At 41.1% G+C, this 17,604-nt stretch overlaps 1 long non-coding RNA gene across 1 annotated transcript in view; it reads left to right on the forward strand.

Annotated features, from left to right (window-relative positions):
- The window catches only part of LOC141730568 (uncharacterized), a 49,498-nt gene that overhangs the window by 19,077 nt on the left and 12,817 nt on the right, over positions 1–17,604 (forward strand). The window contains exon 2 of the long non-coding RNA XR_012582130.1: positions 11,874–11,927. This is a non-coding gene — a long non-coding RNA (uncharacterized LOC141730568). The remainder of the gene's footprint in view (positions 1–11,873; positions 11,928–17,604) is intronic.

A 17,604-nucleotide genomic window follows, 5' to 3' on the forward strand; every position in this document is an offset into this window, starting at 1 on the left:
TCAATGTGGCCCTCTGCTGCCAAACTGCCCAGTGAAGTCACTGGAGCACACAGAATTGGTTTGGAGGGCAGCGGGTTTACAAACACATTTAAACTTTGAATATATGGGGCCAAGTTGCTATGGCAGCAATGGTAACTGCAGGGTGAAGGGTGAGACCGATCCCTTGTATTTGCCATGTGTAGGCTGAGGAGTTTCACCTACCACACATGCAGCATGTCCAGGCATTTGAAACCCAGGCAAGCATCACAGAAGAATTTGTTCCACAATCGGTAGAAGGACACTTAAATGCTAAACACCAGGGGGAAAAAGCCTAGGAGTCAGCTGAGGTGTTTTCTTATGGATGGTGAGTGATTAAATACCACCTGAAAGCATAACATGACTTTTATGCCATGACCCCAGGTGCAGGGGAACCAGAAATCTGTTCTGTAGAGTCAGGCAGCACATTTAGCTCCATCTCTGCTGTGTTTAATTTGTGCCCAGGGGCAGGGCTAGGGAGCAGGGCTTGTAAGGTGCCATTCCTTCTGCTCTACAGGCTCAGGGAAGGAAACTCAGAGTGCTAAAAACAAAAGAGAGGCATAGAAAAGCTCTGAGCTTCTTTTGTTTCATGAATAACTTAGTATGTTGTCTTCGTAATGTAGACAAATGCTACAAAAACCTTGTGTTTGTGGGCTCTAGTGGCTCCCAAGTCCTTCTTTTCTGGTGGAAACCCCAAAATGAGCCCTCAGGTTTGCATCTGTGTGTGTGTACTTCTACACAATTATAAATTAAATGCCCTCTCTGTATTTTCCCCCTACTCAACCTCTTCCTCTTTCAGACATTGATGGTTTCTGTGCAGACTGTGCTTCCTAACAGCCCAATAGTGTCCTTTAAAGTCAATCCCAGTGTCACAGGGTAGTTTTGGAGACAAATACTGATGTCAGCAACCCTGACAGGTTGCTGTACAAGTCTGAGCTTGAAATGGAGCAGCACATGAACATAGCCCTTCCTTGGCTGCTTGCTGAAACACTCAGCTGCTTAGTCAAGAGAGACAGGTGGATCCAGCTGGGACCTGCTGCTTTTGCTCTTACATTAAACAGAAAATGCCTTAGCACTAAATATTGCTCAAGGAAACTTACTGTGGAATATATGCTGCCTGCATTTCATTTCCAGATCTTGATTTACTTGAGTTTTTTTGGGTTTTGCTTCTTCCAGAGGATCTGCTTCATTTGCATGCACTTATTATTTCTCACAAAAATCTTGGTTTTACAAGGATTATGTGAAGGAAATGCTTTAAATATAAAAAAAAGAAGACACATTCCCTTGCTGGTTTTCTCTACATTTTGAGATCTAAGTGTGTCCAAAACGCTTTTTAAATCAAATCCCAAGCTGTGGAGCATTATACAAAACACCCTCCCCAGGTGCAGTATTTCTTCATAAGAAAAGTTCTCCATCTACCTTGATTCTGTCTGTAACCAAATTTTATTTGTCCCTGTATTATCCTTTCATTCCTCTTCTAAAATATTATTTCCTTTGTTCTGCACATAATTTAAATCAAGACAATATTAGAAAACAAGAGGAAGGAACAAAACCTCATTGTCTATAACAGGCCAGATATGAATGTTTAATGTGTGTGGGATTTAGGCAAATAAAGGCCCTGAGGGGAGCTGGGTGTTTGCCCAGGAGGGGCTGCTCACCATGGCCAGGGTTTGCAAGGTCATGAGCTCCTGCAATTCTTTTTTTCTGCACCATAAACATCACCAAAAATACTCCCAATGTACCTCCCATAGAATTCTTTTGGGTTCTTTTGCTGCAGAGTCAGTGGGAGTCTCCTTGCTGCCTTCCATGAATATGGGATCAACACCCAAAGCAGAAGGCAGCTGGGGAAAACCTCCTTCACAGATGCAATTCTGAGTTTGTTTTGGTTTGTTTTTTTTTCCTTGCTATTACCAACCTGTTCCCATTCTCCAGGCAATTCTTAAAAGAGCTCATTACTGAGATGTGGCAGAAGGAAAACGATAAGAAGGGAAAGCAGGTGCTTCCAAATCTGCTTCTTCCCAGAAAATACCCACAGTGAGCATGGGGATGAGAGCTGTCAGTGCTGCAATGGTGTGACAGGGTCTGAATGGGAGAGAATACAATGCAAGTCAACTTCAGTGTGCTGAGCAAATATAGCACATGAAAAGAGTAAGGAGAGATATTTCTGAATACTTCTGCAGCTGAACAAGAATTGGATCAGCTTTACTTGGGTATTTCCTTTCTGGCTGCCTTTTGCTTGCAACTTGGAAAACTGCAGTGATGATACAGTGAGCTCAGAGGCAGAATATAATCCAGAAAACATCATTTTCTGGTGGTTTGCTGATGCAGATTGTAGAAAATCTCTCAATTTCTTTTCCTGGGAAACATTTCTGCTGGCTGTAATACACAAAGACGGTCATGTAATGTTGTAAAAAGTAAAAACAAACCAGAAGCAAGTAATGTTTTGTAAAGTTGTGGTTCTCAATATAGGAATTATCTAAATTTTAACCTTGTGTGATTTTCATAGGTGGCAATGCTTTGGAAGCTCTGCTGAGGTTACTGTGCAAGGATATAAAAGCCTTTATTCTAAAATGCTCTCATATCCTTAAAGATGAAAGCTTTGAAGTATAAATCCTTAAGAATACCCCAAAATGAAAGTCAAAATAATTGCAATGTTTATTTTTTCAGAGTTCAGACTTTTTGGTTTGGTTACTTTGAGTTTCTTAACTTTGAGCAATTATGACTTAGCATTATTTGGACTTCTAACAATGGGAGACACTTTCCTGACAAGATCTTACTGACAAAAATTGGCTCCCTCTGTGTTGGTAGCTGAGGTTTCCCCCTCTTTTCATTCCCACTATATTTCATAATATCTGATGTGGCTTTTGGCCCATGGCTCTCACCAGACTTCTTAAAAATCACTTCCCTGGAGGTGTTCTAGGAGAGGTTGGATGGAGCTCTGAGCATCCTGGTCTAGTGAAGATTCCTTGCCCATGGCAGGGAGCTGGAATGGGATGAGCTTTAGGGCCCCTTCCAACCCAAACCCCTCTGTGGTTCTAGAATTGATCTCCTCCCAGCTGAATTATGCCCAGACTGAGGGCTGAATTCTAAACTGAACTGGTGAAAACCCAAAACAATTCTGCAGCACATGGTGTGATACGGTTATTTGGTGAGAAGTCATAGATATGTTGGTCACGCTGTCAGAGGGAATGGGAGCTTGAGTGTGAATATGGAAACAAAATTGGATGGGTGACATCAGCTGTCTTGGACTGGTATATAAGACAAAATAAATGTGTGGAGCAGCAAATTCCGCAGTTATCATGAAATCAGTCAGATGAGGCAGGGAGAGAAATGGAAGGCTTTTCCACCAGATAGTTTAGATTTGCTTGGGCATGTGATTCTTCACACAGCCATCAGCACTGATTGAAAGTCTAAAGCAAAGCCTTGAAGGAAAACCTGTGATTTATGATAAAAAGAAATAAATCATTCCTTGTTTCTAGCAGAAGAAATGTGAGCATCTGTGTTTTCAGCCACCTTCTGTCTCATTTCCTCATCTTTCCCTCTGAACAAAGTCCTGACTGACACTGGGGGATACAATGCTCTTCCTGCCTAGGAATCTCTCTGCCTGACTACTGTGAGTTCTGAGTATCATGAACAGGATCCCCAGAGGCTTGGTCTCCCCAGGGCTGGATGAAATAGATTTGAAACTCAAATGCTAAAATAATGCTGAGAAGAGGTGTGTGTCTCTGCAGGCATCATTCAAACAAACCCTTGTTAGTTCATGCTGTTTCCTTTGCATTTCTGTCCAAGAGGAAAGAAAAGATTATTGAAGGTGCCATGAATTCATGAAAGTTCAGAGCATGTGGCATTTGGAGTTTCTTCTAGATGTTTCAGTGAAAATCAGATGCTGATTTTCAGTTTGTTGCTCGTGGCTAAGTTTGTTAGAATATAGACTTCCACAGCCTCCTTTTAAAGTTCAATGTCCTGAATTATCCTCCAAAAAGCCAGATGCCAGAATTCTTGCCTAAAGCTTTAAGGAATAGATGCAGAAGGTGACAGAATTGTGGGCCAGCTCCTCTGCACTTTCTGAAGGTCACCCTGCCTTGCCAGGTGCACTTTGAAGATACTTTGCCAAACATAGCGTGTGATCCTTCTAATTCTGCATGGGTTTTGTGTGCATATCTACACCTTTTGGATAGCACTTGGGAGAGGCAGGAACATCACTTTTGCTCCTGTTTTAAATGACAGCTCAGGCTGCAGGCTTTAGGAAGTACTCAATCTTAGTCCTTTAATCCTCCTTGAATGCTACTGCACTGCTGCTTTACTCACAGTAGGTTCTGGGGTTTGTGTGGGTGTGGAAAGTGAGGAGAGTCACTGTGGCAAATGAAGTATCCTAAATTGTAGCTATTACAGAGTATTAAGTAATTGCCCTTGGAAAGAAGTGATAGTAGAAAATAATAGCATATTCATTTTGTTGTTGAAAATGGACTGTTTAAGCATATATCTGAAAATCCCAGTTAAATTCAATCTTGATGCTTGCAGCAGATAAGTATAATGAAGATTCTAAGAGATTTTCTTTCATACATATGAATAAAATAATTACTATGCAGCATATCTAAGTAGTTGACACCATCAGAAAGTCTACCCTTGAAAAACAAGAAAGGAAGAAAATGTCCTTTCTTTTGTAACCACAAAGAAACTATTGACTATGTATGTGGCACATTTTGGATGTCACTAGCTGTAAGATGTATTTCTTTACAAACATGACAGTTCTACTAAGCATGGTACAAAAAATTCTCCACTTTTGCACAAACAGAGCTAACTTATCTCTTTGAGAACTGAATGTCTGTCTTTTAACGTGACACCGTCTGCACCATTGCTTCCTGGTGCAACAGTGACACACACTTCCACTGTCCTTTGGAATTATGCAGCATGTTTATCCACCCACTGTATATTCTTTTATCCAGTTTTGTACTGGAATTTTTGCCTCTGGTACTTAAATGACAGTGGTATTTTTCATTGTCTTGTAAATCTGTCCGTGCCTCTACACGTCAAAGCTGATAGAGATACAGTAAAGCAAATTGAAGTAGTTCAGGTGACTACAAATGTTGAGCAGCTACTCTTCATTAATTAAATTGACTTGCAGCTCATTACTGGCAATGTAGGACAAAATTAGTAAACTTCCCTTTGCATGTTTGTGTCTCAGGTTGCAATGCAATAAAGTGAACTCGACTTCTGAGGCAAGGCTCCTGCCAGGGTTACTTACAGACAAGATGAGGTGAAAACATAATGTTTACTAATATGCTTATTCTAGGCTGAGAAATTAGATTTTATACCTAATGTTCTCCATTATACCTTTGACATAAACAATAATATTTGGCAAATAATTCTGAGGTTCCAGTTCAGGAAACACATTTTGATTAAAGACTCAGAATTGCGTGAAAGCATAAAACCAGACATAATCTTTCTTTTTGTCTTGTGATTCTCATTATGAATCCAGTGACTTTCCAACATCCAACTCCTTTTTTGCATTTCTTTCCCTCCCCTGTTTTGTGCCTCAGAGGAAATAATTTGAAAACAATACTTGTTAAATTACTGGAGTTAGTTTACCTGAAAATATCTGATGATCATGTCATCAAAACTGTGTGTTCTGAGCACGTTTTAGTTACAGGTAAAATCCCTGCTCTTTCCTCATGACAGATATACCAACACCAGCTTTGTAACGCTCACTCAGAGATATCTTATAATAAATTCTCATATCTTCCAAGTTTGCTACTGGCTTTGCTGGAAATCTAGATGGAGAAAATGAGCAGATGAGGCAGACACAGATTGTGACCCTGTGACTGGGAAAATTGCACTGATCTTAGGTTCAGGTCCTTAAATAAGAGCAACTACAGCACCTATCAAAGACTCATAAAAAGAAGGGGAGAAGTAGGGGTTGGAGAGAAAAGGAGGGGGGAGCAGATCAGATTCAGATGTGATCCACCCTCCTTGTAGATTTGTTCATCTTCAAGTTGTACAGCTAATGAAGAATAATTAGGACTTATTAATTTTGCATTATCTTAGCAATTGCAACTCAATAACAGCATATGTAATAAAGCATCTCTGAGATGAAAAGGAGAAAATTATTTTGACTGCAGTGTCAGAGGAAATATCTCTTTTCAGCACCTGAGCATTAATCTCACAGAAAAAACTCCAAGACACGCATGTTGCACGGGACTGAAAAGGTGCCAGAACTTCCAGGGTATTTTTTGGTCTGATCAGCTGTGTCTGGGACTAAACATTACACCCATCTTCAACAGCATCTCTGCAAGAACTCTTTTAGAAGAAGCTGAACTTTATTTGCCTAATTTTTGAGAATTATCCCTTCAAATTAGTGATGCTACAAATTTTGCTCAAAACTAAAATGACATATATCAGAGGAATATTTTGTTCTATATTATTTTAAAAGAACTAAATAAACCCCAACTTACAAGCAAATATTGAGTGGGAAAACCAAGGAACAGTTTCATTAGTCCTCCTCTACAGGAGAGCAATGGCTATTTATTATTGACATTTGACTGAGCAGCAAAAAGAGAATCCCTAAGTTTTGGCAGTTGCTCTCTTAAAAAATTCCGCAAACATTGCCTTAAAGAGTTAAACGTGCATGAAGCCCAAAATGGCAGAGAGGCTGAAGGGAGGCAGTTATCCTAAAGCCAGAGCTCATAAGTCACTGAGGAAGCTGTACCAAGAAACCAGAGGAATGAAGCTTGGTATTAGTTTCTAAGTAACAGAACAAAAACTGTATGGTTAAATTTCCTTTAAATGCTGCACAGATCTTTCCAAAGGCCTGCAGTTAATGCCCAAATGCTGAATTTTGAAAACACTTTCAAACTATGTAAAAATCCTTTATCATCTAAAGCAAACTTTAACTCACGCTTTCCCTCTCCCACTCAGTACAAACAGAAAGCTGCTGCTGCAGAGTACAGTAACAGAACATCAGAATCTGAAGAAAGCCACAGCTCTGCTAGGATAAAGTACTGCTTACAAACATTTATCTACCAAAAGAGCAATTCCAGAGCACAGTGCAGAATTTACCACAAACTAGGAATTAGCCATACCTGCTGAAGTGAAATAAAAGTATTACCCACCATCAGAGCACTCACTCACATAGTTTCAATGTACAATTCATCATCACCCAAAGGCACAGCCCCTGTAAATCCAGCACCAGACTACCTAGTACTAGTACAGAGAATAGTTTGCACCCATGCTGCATGATGAAGGAGAACACAAATGCCTGCTGACATGAAGTTATTGAGCACAAGCAGAGAAATCCCCCCCAAAGCCAGCAGCCCTAGTTCAGCACAGGACATGGAGCGAGCACTGCCCTGCAACACCCACACAGGCACACAAAGCAAACAAACCCCACAGCCCCCGGCACCGCAAACCCACTCCATCCCTCCACTTCGCTTAGAAACAACCACAAAACCCAGGCAGCCCTGCCCCTGCTCCGGGCTGGATGGAGGCTGTGTCTCTCGCAGCAGAAGCTGCAAAGCCCGGGCAGCGCTGCCTGCTGCAATAGCCCAGCACTTACTGCATTGCTTTTCAGCGGAGCTGCTCCTGCCGGGCACACATGGCTCGCTCAGCCCCAGACGGGGCTCTCTGCTCAGCACAATTCAGCTCCGAAGTCTCTGCATGTGCGGGGAATCGCCCGCGCTCGGCGCTGGGGGTTTCTGGCTGCAGTGCCTGCTCACCCTACCCATTGCCTCTGGTGTATGCTAAGTAAGCAATCCCCTGGGTCTTCATCGGGGAAGGATGGAGAGTCACAGCTTTGGAGAGCAGATAAGGTGTTCTGCCGAGAGCCTCGGTGCTTCCATGGCATTTTAAAGGCAAAGGGGCTGGGGATGCTTCATCTTGCTTTACAGTTCTGGAGCGTGCAAGTTGTCGTATTCTGCAACTTGCAGTGGAATTCTCAGCCAAACACTAATTTATATGTTTCAAAGACAGCTCGAGTTAACAATAGAAATTGAAGCCAATGAATTTTTAAATGTTGAGGAATGCACTCTCTCATTTGAACTAAATCTTCTGCTTTTCAGAAGTACAAGTGAAGGGGAGGGGTTTCCCAGCTCTGAAATGCACTGTACCAGCCCTGCTGGATACAGTCAAAAAGTAAAGCCTAAAACTTCATGGATTAACATCTGAGATTTAACAGGCTCCAGGCATTGCTCTAGTCCTGAAGGAGGGATTGTCACCCTTGTCCTTTGTCTGCTGAGTGTCTGTCACTTTGGGGGCTCCTACATGCAGATGGGGCAGAATTAATGAGCAGTAATAATAAAAAGGCAGAGTGACCAAGAGCCACAGTGCCACTAATTTCTCATTAGGGACCCTAATTTTTTCTGTGCTGTGCTGAGATGTTTGACTCAGTGCCTTTGGGAAGCCGTGGGGGCATTGCTCTTGCTCTCCCCATAAGCAGCTGGAGTGAGCGGATTTTTGACGCTGAACCCCTGCCTGCTCCAACCTGACCTTCAAAGGGGCTCTCAGGAGAAAAACCCCATTTTGGGGCCATGCTTACCTGTTACCCAGGCCTCCTGCAAATGCTAATTGTGCCCAACCATGTGTGGCAAATCCAGGAAAACAAATACATTGCAGTCCTGCAGGCAAAAATGGGGGTGTTTTTTCCACATAGGCACCCCCAACAGATAACACAGCAATCATTAATAAATATTTCCCAAAACCAGGTGCTCTGTAAGGTGTCGATTCACAGATTTTTCTCTGCCACTGGTGGGGGCATTAAGATATCAGGAGAAGAGCAGCTGCTCTTTGTTGATGAGGGAAGGTTTTGACCCCCTTAGCAAAGGCTTTGAGCATCCCCAGGGGCTGATTATCCTTTCAGATAGCACAGGGAAATCCCAGCAACCAAAACAGTGTGGCTAATAAATTTTTCAGGATTATTAATTGGATTCTTTAGAAAAAGGGCAGTCAAGGACAGGCATCTAGAAAGAGGCCATTTCCCCTTTGAAAAGTGTTTTACTAGATGGACTTGAGTTTCTTCTGGAATTCCTACATAAATGCAGCTTTCTATGATACCTGTCAGCATCATTGGTCCTGCACCTATTGTTTTCTGTGCTATAATTTCTGCCTGTGAAAATGCCAAAAATACTCAGTCTTCCTGGCTGACAGATGTTGCTGGGAAGGTGCTGCTTTGCACTTTCACAAAAATAACACCTAGGAGGAGAGGGGAAACCAGCACATAACAGTGTCAGCACCAGTGGATTCCTATGAAATGAGAACATAATTCCATAGTAGCAAAACTGACTTTTTTTTTCTCACTCTTGTTCTCACAACTGTGTTTAGCACCTCAAGGTAACAAATTTGTTGAGTCATAGAAAGGAAAACCCAACAAAGCTGCCTTGAATGTTAAGTTTGTTTTGTATAGTAATTATGCATTATGTGAGCATCTTTACTTTTAAAATGCAGACAAGGCACAGTCCCTGTCCCTGGAATATCCAGTCAAGTCAGACAAAAAGATGCAGATGTAACAGCCAGGATTGCCAGGTGACAGCCTTGTTGTGAGCAAAGCAGGAAAACCCAGGAGCTGCAGAATTGGTAGCAGAAACAATTAACTCACACTGAAGGTTCTCAGCCTTTATAGGACCCTGTAGAAAGATGCTCCAATTTCCCTCTTTATTCCTGCCTCACCCTTTTGGAGTATATTGATCCTTCCAGTAAGTTCATTTACTTTCCTTGGTTGGGGATAAGCTATGATGGATTTCTTTAAAGTATGAGTTGGACAAAAATAATCAAGTCAGCCCTGTAATTAGGTGTGGACCTTCTAAACATTCCAGGAAACACCAGCCCTGGCCATGGGCAGATAAGCAGTTATTCTAACAAGCATAATAATCTCGTGTTCTGGAGCTGTGGTGAGGGAAGCAATATAGATTCCAGTGGATCATTTCCCTTTGGTTTTCTGCCTCAGCTCAGTAGTGCAGGAACTCTGCAAGGCTAACACATCACTTCACTTTCTGGTGGTAACAGTATTTTAAACCCTGAAAACAAAGAACCAGGCAGCTGATTTACTGGGGAGAGGCACAAAGCATGACAGCATGTCCTCAAAGCCTGCAGGAGACACTGAAAACCTAAAACACCATTGTGCCCTCACGCAGAAACCCCTCAAAACAAAAAAGAAGCACAAAACTATCTTTGCAGTCCACTTTGTTCAATAAAAAGCAAATATGCTGTAAAATCACTCTCCCATTTAAGGACAGACCAATAAATAGCCTGGAAGTGTGGGGCTGTCAGGTTGTTGTTGTGTAGGGAGGTACCAGTGACTAAGAAGCAATGTTGCACAAGATGATTTAACTGAGGAGCTTCTGCAAGCCAGCTGGAGAGTATATTGTATTTGCAAGCTGCAATAAAGGAGAATTGAATTTTAACCTACTGCTAGGGAAATATAAAGGTTTATAATTGATTCTGGACATGTAATATTGAAGAGAGCCATATAGTGCAGAGTGCTTGTCCATGAGAAAAATAAGTTCAGGTACAAATTTATGTTGGTTGTAAATTTATTTATTTATTTATTTGTCATAAACATAGAAATATATGTATAGTACTAGTATAGCTGTGTCAAGAATGGGCTCTGTACACTTAAAAAATTTGGGAGCAGTCTGAATTAGTGTTACAGGATAATTGTGGGTGCATGGAATAGCCCAAGGAATATCCTGGGATAACTTGTGGTAGTTACTGTACAGCAGGGTGAAGAGCATGGCCTGCAGACAGGGAAGATGAGCTGTAGACCAAAGTCTGCAGGAATATCACCCTGCCACTCTTCTTGCTGCTGGGCAAGAGAAAAATGGGGGAAAGGCACCAAGCAAGGGCTGCCCAAGTCACTTGAGCCTTCAGAGAGGACTCAGAGAGCAAAACTTCAGGTTACAAAAAGCCAGGGGTGTTCTGTGCCTCCTTGCAAAGTTAGGCAAAACATCATCCTTTTTCCTCAGATATTTAAATGAACTGTAATTCAAATTTGAGTTATTCTCTTGCTTCATCATCTTTCAGCTGGCTCCATGGTCAGCTGCTCACTGCAACCTATAGAAATCAAGGACTAGAATAAGGACTCCTTACTGCACATCTCATGACAGTAATCAGAGGGAAGTCTGCCTGATATTGTGTCCTAGAAGAAAAATAGTAACAAAATATAGACATTTGCACATTAAGGGTTAGGAAAATATTAATTTCTTTTATGTGTGAAACCAGATTTGCATCCACACTGAATTAACTTGTCACAGTTAAATTGTGTTTAATGTGTGAGAAGGACACCATTTCCTACCTTTAGTGCTGATGATCTGCATTTTATTATTGCAGAATAATTTAACCTAAGAGGAATGACAAACAACTTAATTTTCAACATAGGCATAGAGCTACAAACAAATAATTTAGGAATCTACTTATTTCAGATGAATTGTACTGAATATGTCTACATAGTCAGACCCTGAAAAAGTGAATGCAGGTGATTTATGTTTGCCTCCTCTAGCAGGACATTCCCAAATCTTTTCTTAAACTGATTGTATTCCATTGGAGATATAACAGTTCTTGAAGATGAGGAGAAAAAGGAGCTGAGTATTTTGCCAGCAAAGCATCTCATTTGAATTAGAGACATGCTTTCTAATTTAATGGGACACTTAACTGTGTGCATCAATATCTTAATTAGCTTATATTTTTCTCTTAAATTAGCAGATTCCATACTCTTCTATAATCTGTTTCAGCTTTTCTTCTTTAGTTTCTCTGAGTGCTCTTACTCTTACTGTACAAATAAAATGTATTATTTAATTCAGAACTTTTCATCCCTAATGTTTTTCAGTTAAATCCATGAGTTTGACTTCACTCTCCTTACTCTTTCTATACAGTTGTTCTCTCTGAGGTCAAGAATTAGGAAAAATCTTCCTGGCACACAAATCCAGGTATGTGTCCAGTAAAACTGAAAGTGGGATCATGGAATTTGAACCTGATCTAATGGAATATTTGAGATCTATTTAAACAGATTGTAGTCTCTGTGCCCAAAATTGCAATAGATTCCTCACAGCTGATGAGATGGAAGACCCAACCCTAAAAAACTCTTCAGTTTGGTGAAGATGTGTGCCCTGAGAGGATGTACTCTGGAGCCATGGGAAGCTGTGGTTTTGTATTTCAGGATGAGAGGGAAAAGAGCAGAATGTTACTGAGCACAGCAGATGATGTGAGCAGAGAGGAATGCAGACTGCCCATGAGATCAGAGAATGTCTTTTCTCCAAACTCATTCTGCATTTGGAATTCTTGGGGAGCTGCCTCTGAAGGCTCATGTGCTCATTCTGGAGGTGGTTTTGACTGGAAAAGAGACAGTGACAGGCTGAAGGGGGGCATGTGGTGCAGGTTGGATTTTGCCACCATGGGGAGGAGAACTTGAGGCACTTGAGGCAGTTGGAGCTACTGAGAGCCCTGAACAGCAGCTGAGGAGAGGGCAGGGGGTGTGGAAGAGGATAGTTCAGTCCTTGGATATGCTGAAATAAAAAGAAAAGTCAGACCTGGAGTGTGTGAACAAACCCCAGCCAGCTCAGACTATGGTAGGACAGGGGCTGGAAATTCACAACTCTGATTTAGGTTATGGGATGAAACCAGGACAGACCACTGGCCTCTTCCTGCTCTTCTGTGACAGTTATTCACTGCACAGCAGGGAGAGAAAATGAAGATTCTTTCCCATTTCAACAGTATTAATTCCACCTATCAAGCTTCCTTTGGTGTTGAATATTCTGAGGAATAAATTTATTTTATGTAGCCAGTTCCCAAGAGCCTCCAAGAGAATAAAAATTGAATGGGATCATGGGGAAAATATTTTTTTTCTCTTTCTCCTGTGTCATTAGGGAAATGTATGATCTGATGAGCTCCTTATCTGTGCATCTTTATTCTTATTCTCCTCAGAGCTGAAGTCAAACATTCAAAAGCCTGGGTCAAAAGAATTGCAATAGCAGAGAAAGCAATCTGGCTGAAAATGAAGGACTTAGCAAAATGGGGTTTTTATGCAACCAGCCTCTACAAAGAGAAAGGCAAGTGCAGTGCCTGTGCTGTCCCATTAATGTTCAGCTGACTTCATTTAGTCAGGATCTGGGATGAGAGAGGAGTTCAGGTCTGAGGGTCCACAATGCTCTCTGAAGCTGTCTGACATTGCTGATGGTTGTCTAGTGCCAGTAATGCTTTGGAAAATTTACTAAGAAATATTTCTATATGTGTATATTATATAAACACACCTATAATTACAATATTATATAATTACAATATTATAATTTTTATATATATGATATGTGAGTTACATAAATGGCCAGTGTTGATCCAGGGCAGAACTGGACTGCTCCTGTTTTTACAGTCTGTGTGATGGGGCTGGGAGCTCTGAGCAGAGAGTTAATGAGCCCTCCTGAAAGCAGAGAGCTCCTGCTGCTTTGCAAAAAAATGTGCTCAGTGTCTCAGTGGAACAGCCCAAATGAGTGTGGCTCCTGCTCTGGGAGGTTGGTGACCTGGACTTGATGTTATAGTGATGGGAAGGACTCATCTGTCATCTCAGATGGTGTCTGTGGGCAGACACTGGCTATTAGAGTTTGTTTCAACACAAGAATTTTAGCTTATTAGCTAATGTCTGAATGCATAAAGTAGTTAATGGTTGGGTGTGAATCTGTTTTTAATGCTTTGTATTAAGCAACAACTTAAAACTTGTGAATTAAGATGTCTAGGGAGCAAAACTAAATCAAAAAATAATTACAGCAAGTTAGACCTTCTTAGGAGATGGGAAGAATCTCAAACCAAACCTAGGTTATTAAAGGATGGATCACAGGACTGTGGGTAATGGGCTCATACATTATGTGAGGCTCCCTTCAAGTGTTTGCCATTGTCCATGGCACATATCCCTTGGAACAGCATGCAGGTAAAAAATGCATCATATCTGGAATGTGTAAGTCATAGATGAGGAATAACAGCTATGAACAACCTCATTCAGCTGGGCATAATTTTCAGATTATGTTGTTGTTACTCAGCATCACAAGACATTTATGACCAGGAGAATCAAAATGAAAATATGGACTTGGAACACAAAACAGTTCATCATGCCAAATGCAACTTGTTTGTTTTTTGGATTTTTTTCTGGACAGCAAATTCCTGCCATGGATGCTTTGGGGTTTCTGTGCAAGGAACAGGCATCTCAATGCAGTTCAGAGAACTGCAGGGAAAACGTCTTCAAACAGAAACCTTCCAGCATGTCCTTTGTCAAAGGGAATACCTAAAAACCTAGGATCCAAATGGAGAAACCTTAAAACTGACTGGTTGTTCTGGAATGCCCTTCAGTGGATGGGATGCTCCTCTGGAAGTGGAATGAATCCAGGAACTGGCCTTGAGTTAGTGGGCTTTGGGTGGGACATGTCTCTGCTTTGCTGTCACAGTCCTGTTTCTTCTGCAAAGCATTTTTTTGTCCTCTAAAAAGCTGCACTTAATGCTCCCAGCTTTTTTTCATTAGACAAAATAGTTTTCCAGGCTCATCCTCTGTGATTTCCAAGGGGTGCAGTAAAACAGAATGCCAAGCCCAATTTAGATAAGAACTATTATCTGTGAGGTTTTCTAGCTGATGTGCTTGGTAAGATACTTAAATTGCACCTGTGGGCTTATTATCCAGCCACACCACAAACCCCACTGTGGGCCTGAGATGAAGCTGCATGAATAGGATTTATATTTCATTCCTGTACTCATTATGTGTTAGTCAGTTCTGTAAGTCAGTGCTTGATTTGGCACAAATGATCAGCTCTGATTAGAGCTGCAGAAGGAAGAGCAAAGTTACCTCTGTATCTTGATTTACCTACTCCCTGTATCTCCTTATAAAACATCACAGCCCTAAAAATTACCAGGCAGTGCAGGGGAAAGCTGCATGAAGGTAATGAGGAGTTTTCTGAGAAATGCAGCTCACTCATTACGACTTCATTCATTGCACTGTCATAGCAAAAGATGCAGGAAAAGTTTCAGTTATTAGTTCAAATAAACTCAGCTCAGCTTGGGAACAAAATAAATCAACCTCAGGCCTCAAGCATATGACAAACAACAATTCCAGTTGAGACCTCCATTTCTTTCTGACGAGACTGTCAAACATTATTAAAAAATCATGAACACAATTTTTTTCTGTAAACAAAGAACACTTCCTTATAATATCTGCCAGCTGATCTTCTATGCCAGCATATATCAGCAATGAAAATTAAATGCCTTCCCTTGAAAAATGAAACAGAAAATAAAATTACTGAATGTAGGGTTTTTTACATACTTAGAAAGTCCTGGTTATATTGCCTGTATATTTATTTTGTTGCAACCATCTTTTTAAATCAAAATAAATCTCCATCTCTCTTTTCTGCTTTAGCAAAAAGCTCTACTCCAGTAAAACTGAGCCAAATTATAACAGTTCATTACAGCAAACAAAAAACTCAGTTCCCCAGAGAAAAATAACATTAAGGATGACGAGTTGTTTGCTGTTTTATGACCAAGTGTCTGTGAATGGCTCAGTACTGAACAAATTTCTTTTAATTTTTGCTTACATTGGAATTATCTGTCCTTTACTAAAATAGCTTTTAGATCTCTGCCTCAAGTTGAAAGACCAGAAAGCAAACCTAGATCTCAGCCTTGTTATTGTAACACAATTTTTTTAGGCTTTTGAACTTTTAGTTTTTTAGTGATCTGCTACTTTTTTCCACATTTGAAAATATAAGTGATGTGTTTTACCTATTTAGTGCTGCTAAATATTTCAGTACAGTGAGAAGACAGAGTCCAGAAAATCTGAGTCCTATCTCAGTTAGTGTGAGCCTGTCTGACCATAGTAGACATTCCAATGTGATTGATGGAAATCTTCATGGGAATCCCTTCACAGACTTTCCCATTCACTATTCAGCTAAAAAGGGAATCAGAGCTTGTTCTGACCTTTCTGGAGGAGCCTTTCCCATTGATAATAACAACTTTTCTTTCTGCTACAATGAGTAGCATCCACATTGATGGATTTTTTTCATCATTTGCCAGGGAAAAGAGAATTAATTTCTGTCAATGAGTCCTATGATCTAGGATAATCTGAAGACATAGCACTGACTTAAAGGCATCCCAAAACCTGTTTCCACATCCTATCCCAAATGTTTTTTTGAAGAGAAAGCCTTCAAAGGCTGGAAGAGGACTTTCCCTTGCCACAGCATCAGTGCACAGAAATAGTTCTGAAGCTCTGTAAGTGCTGCAGTTCTCATCCATCTCTTTTGTACCAAGACAGCCCAGTTCATCAAACACCTGAGGCTTCCAGCTGTACCAGAGCCAGGGGTCACTGCTGCACCTCCTGGGGCCAGAGGATGAGCAAACCCTGGCAGCTGTGGAGCCAAACTCCATCCATTCTCCAACATGAAGGTCAGGCTCCATCCCTCCAAAGGCTGCTGTGCTCACACATCCACACCTCACACTCACCCACTCACTCCCCAGCGGATTAACACTGACATTCCTCTTGGAAACAACGCATTCTCCAGGAGTTCACGACTGGGATGTGTGGCTGGTTACAAATACCAGCACACTGAGTGCTTTTCCTGCATTGCAAAGGAACATTTCCTAGCCCTGCAATGGGATACTGCATTTTGTCTCGCAGTTGGATGCTTTGTCTGGGTGGATTTTGTAGTGGCTCCAAAACTTTCTTACAAAGCGCCAAAAACTCCTGCTGTTGCAATTCCACCTCAGTGCTAAATTTGGAGAAAAGTGTTACCCTTGCACCAAGAATGAAGAGAGCCCCAGGCATTAGTGGAAGCTGACTCCAGATGGATCCAGGCTGCCCAAGGAAGGCTTTCTCCCAGTGTCACCCTGTTAGCAGTGGCTAGGGAGAATCAGGGTTTCCAAAGACACAAAATATTTTAATTCAGTGTTGTGTGAACCTGGACAAGGTGGAATCAAAGACAGTTGGTGCAGCCTTATCTCCTCTTTCATTCACTTTGCAGCTTTCTGTAGCATCATGTCAGAGGTGTTCATCATACAGGCTGGCTGATAAATGACAGCTGATAAATATGACACACACACTGATAGAAGCTAAACTTTTTCCAGAAAATTGGAAATAGATTTGTAAGTTATTTTTCTTCTTCCAGGAATTTATGCTAATTTCCCTAGGTTTTAGGTCTTAATTGTAACTAGCAGCAATGGGGAATTAGGCAAACAAATAAGATGCAGTGTTTTCTGTTTTCAGCGCATTGCTCTCCCACAAACAGTTATTTTAGGAAGTCTTGAAAAATATTTTCCATTTTCTCTCAGGAGTCCCCACCAGTTTTTAAAAGGAATACAAACAGATTAAGAAACCTCAGGCTATATTGCAAAAAACATTCTTTGTATCAAATGGTTTATAAAAATAAGTGGTATGAAAATATGAGTTAGAGGGGAGCAGAAAAGAAAGATAAGGAAACAGATGTGTTGGAAAACTAGAAAATATTAAACAAAGGGATAATTTTAGGAAGTGAATGTACAAAGCATGAAAGATGTGGTTGCTAGGAATTTTTGGAAGGGAGATACTTGTTCATACAATACCTCAGGTGGCAACTCACCTACTCCTTCACCTCACTATTCATGTGAATA

The sequence above is a fragment of the Zonotrichia albicollis genome, chromosome 11 (genome assembly GCF_047830755.1).
Source record: "Zonotrichia albicollis isolate bZonAlb1 chromosome 11, bZonAlb1.hap1, whole genome shotgun sequence".
NCBI lineage: Eukaryota > Metazoa > Chordata > Aves > Passeriformes > Passerellidae > Zonotrichia > Zonotrichia albicollis.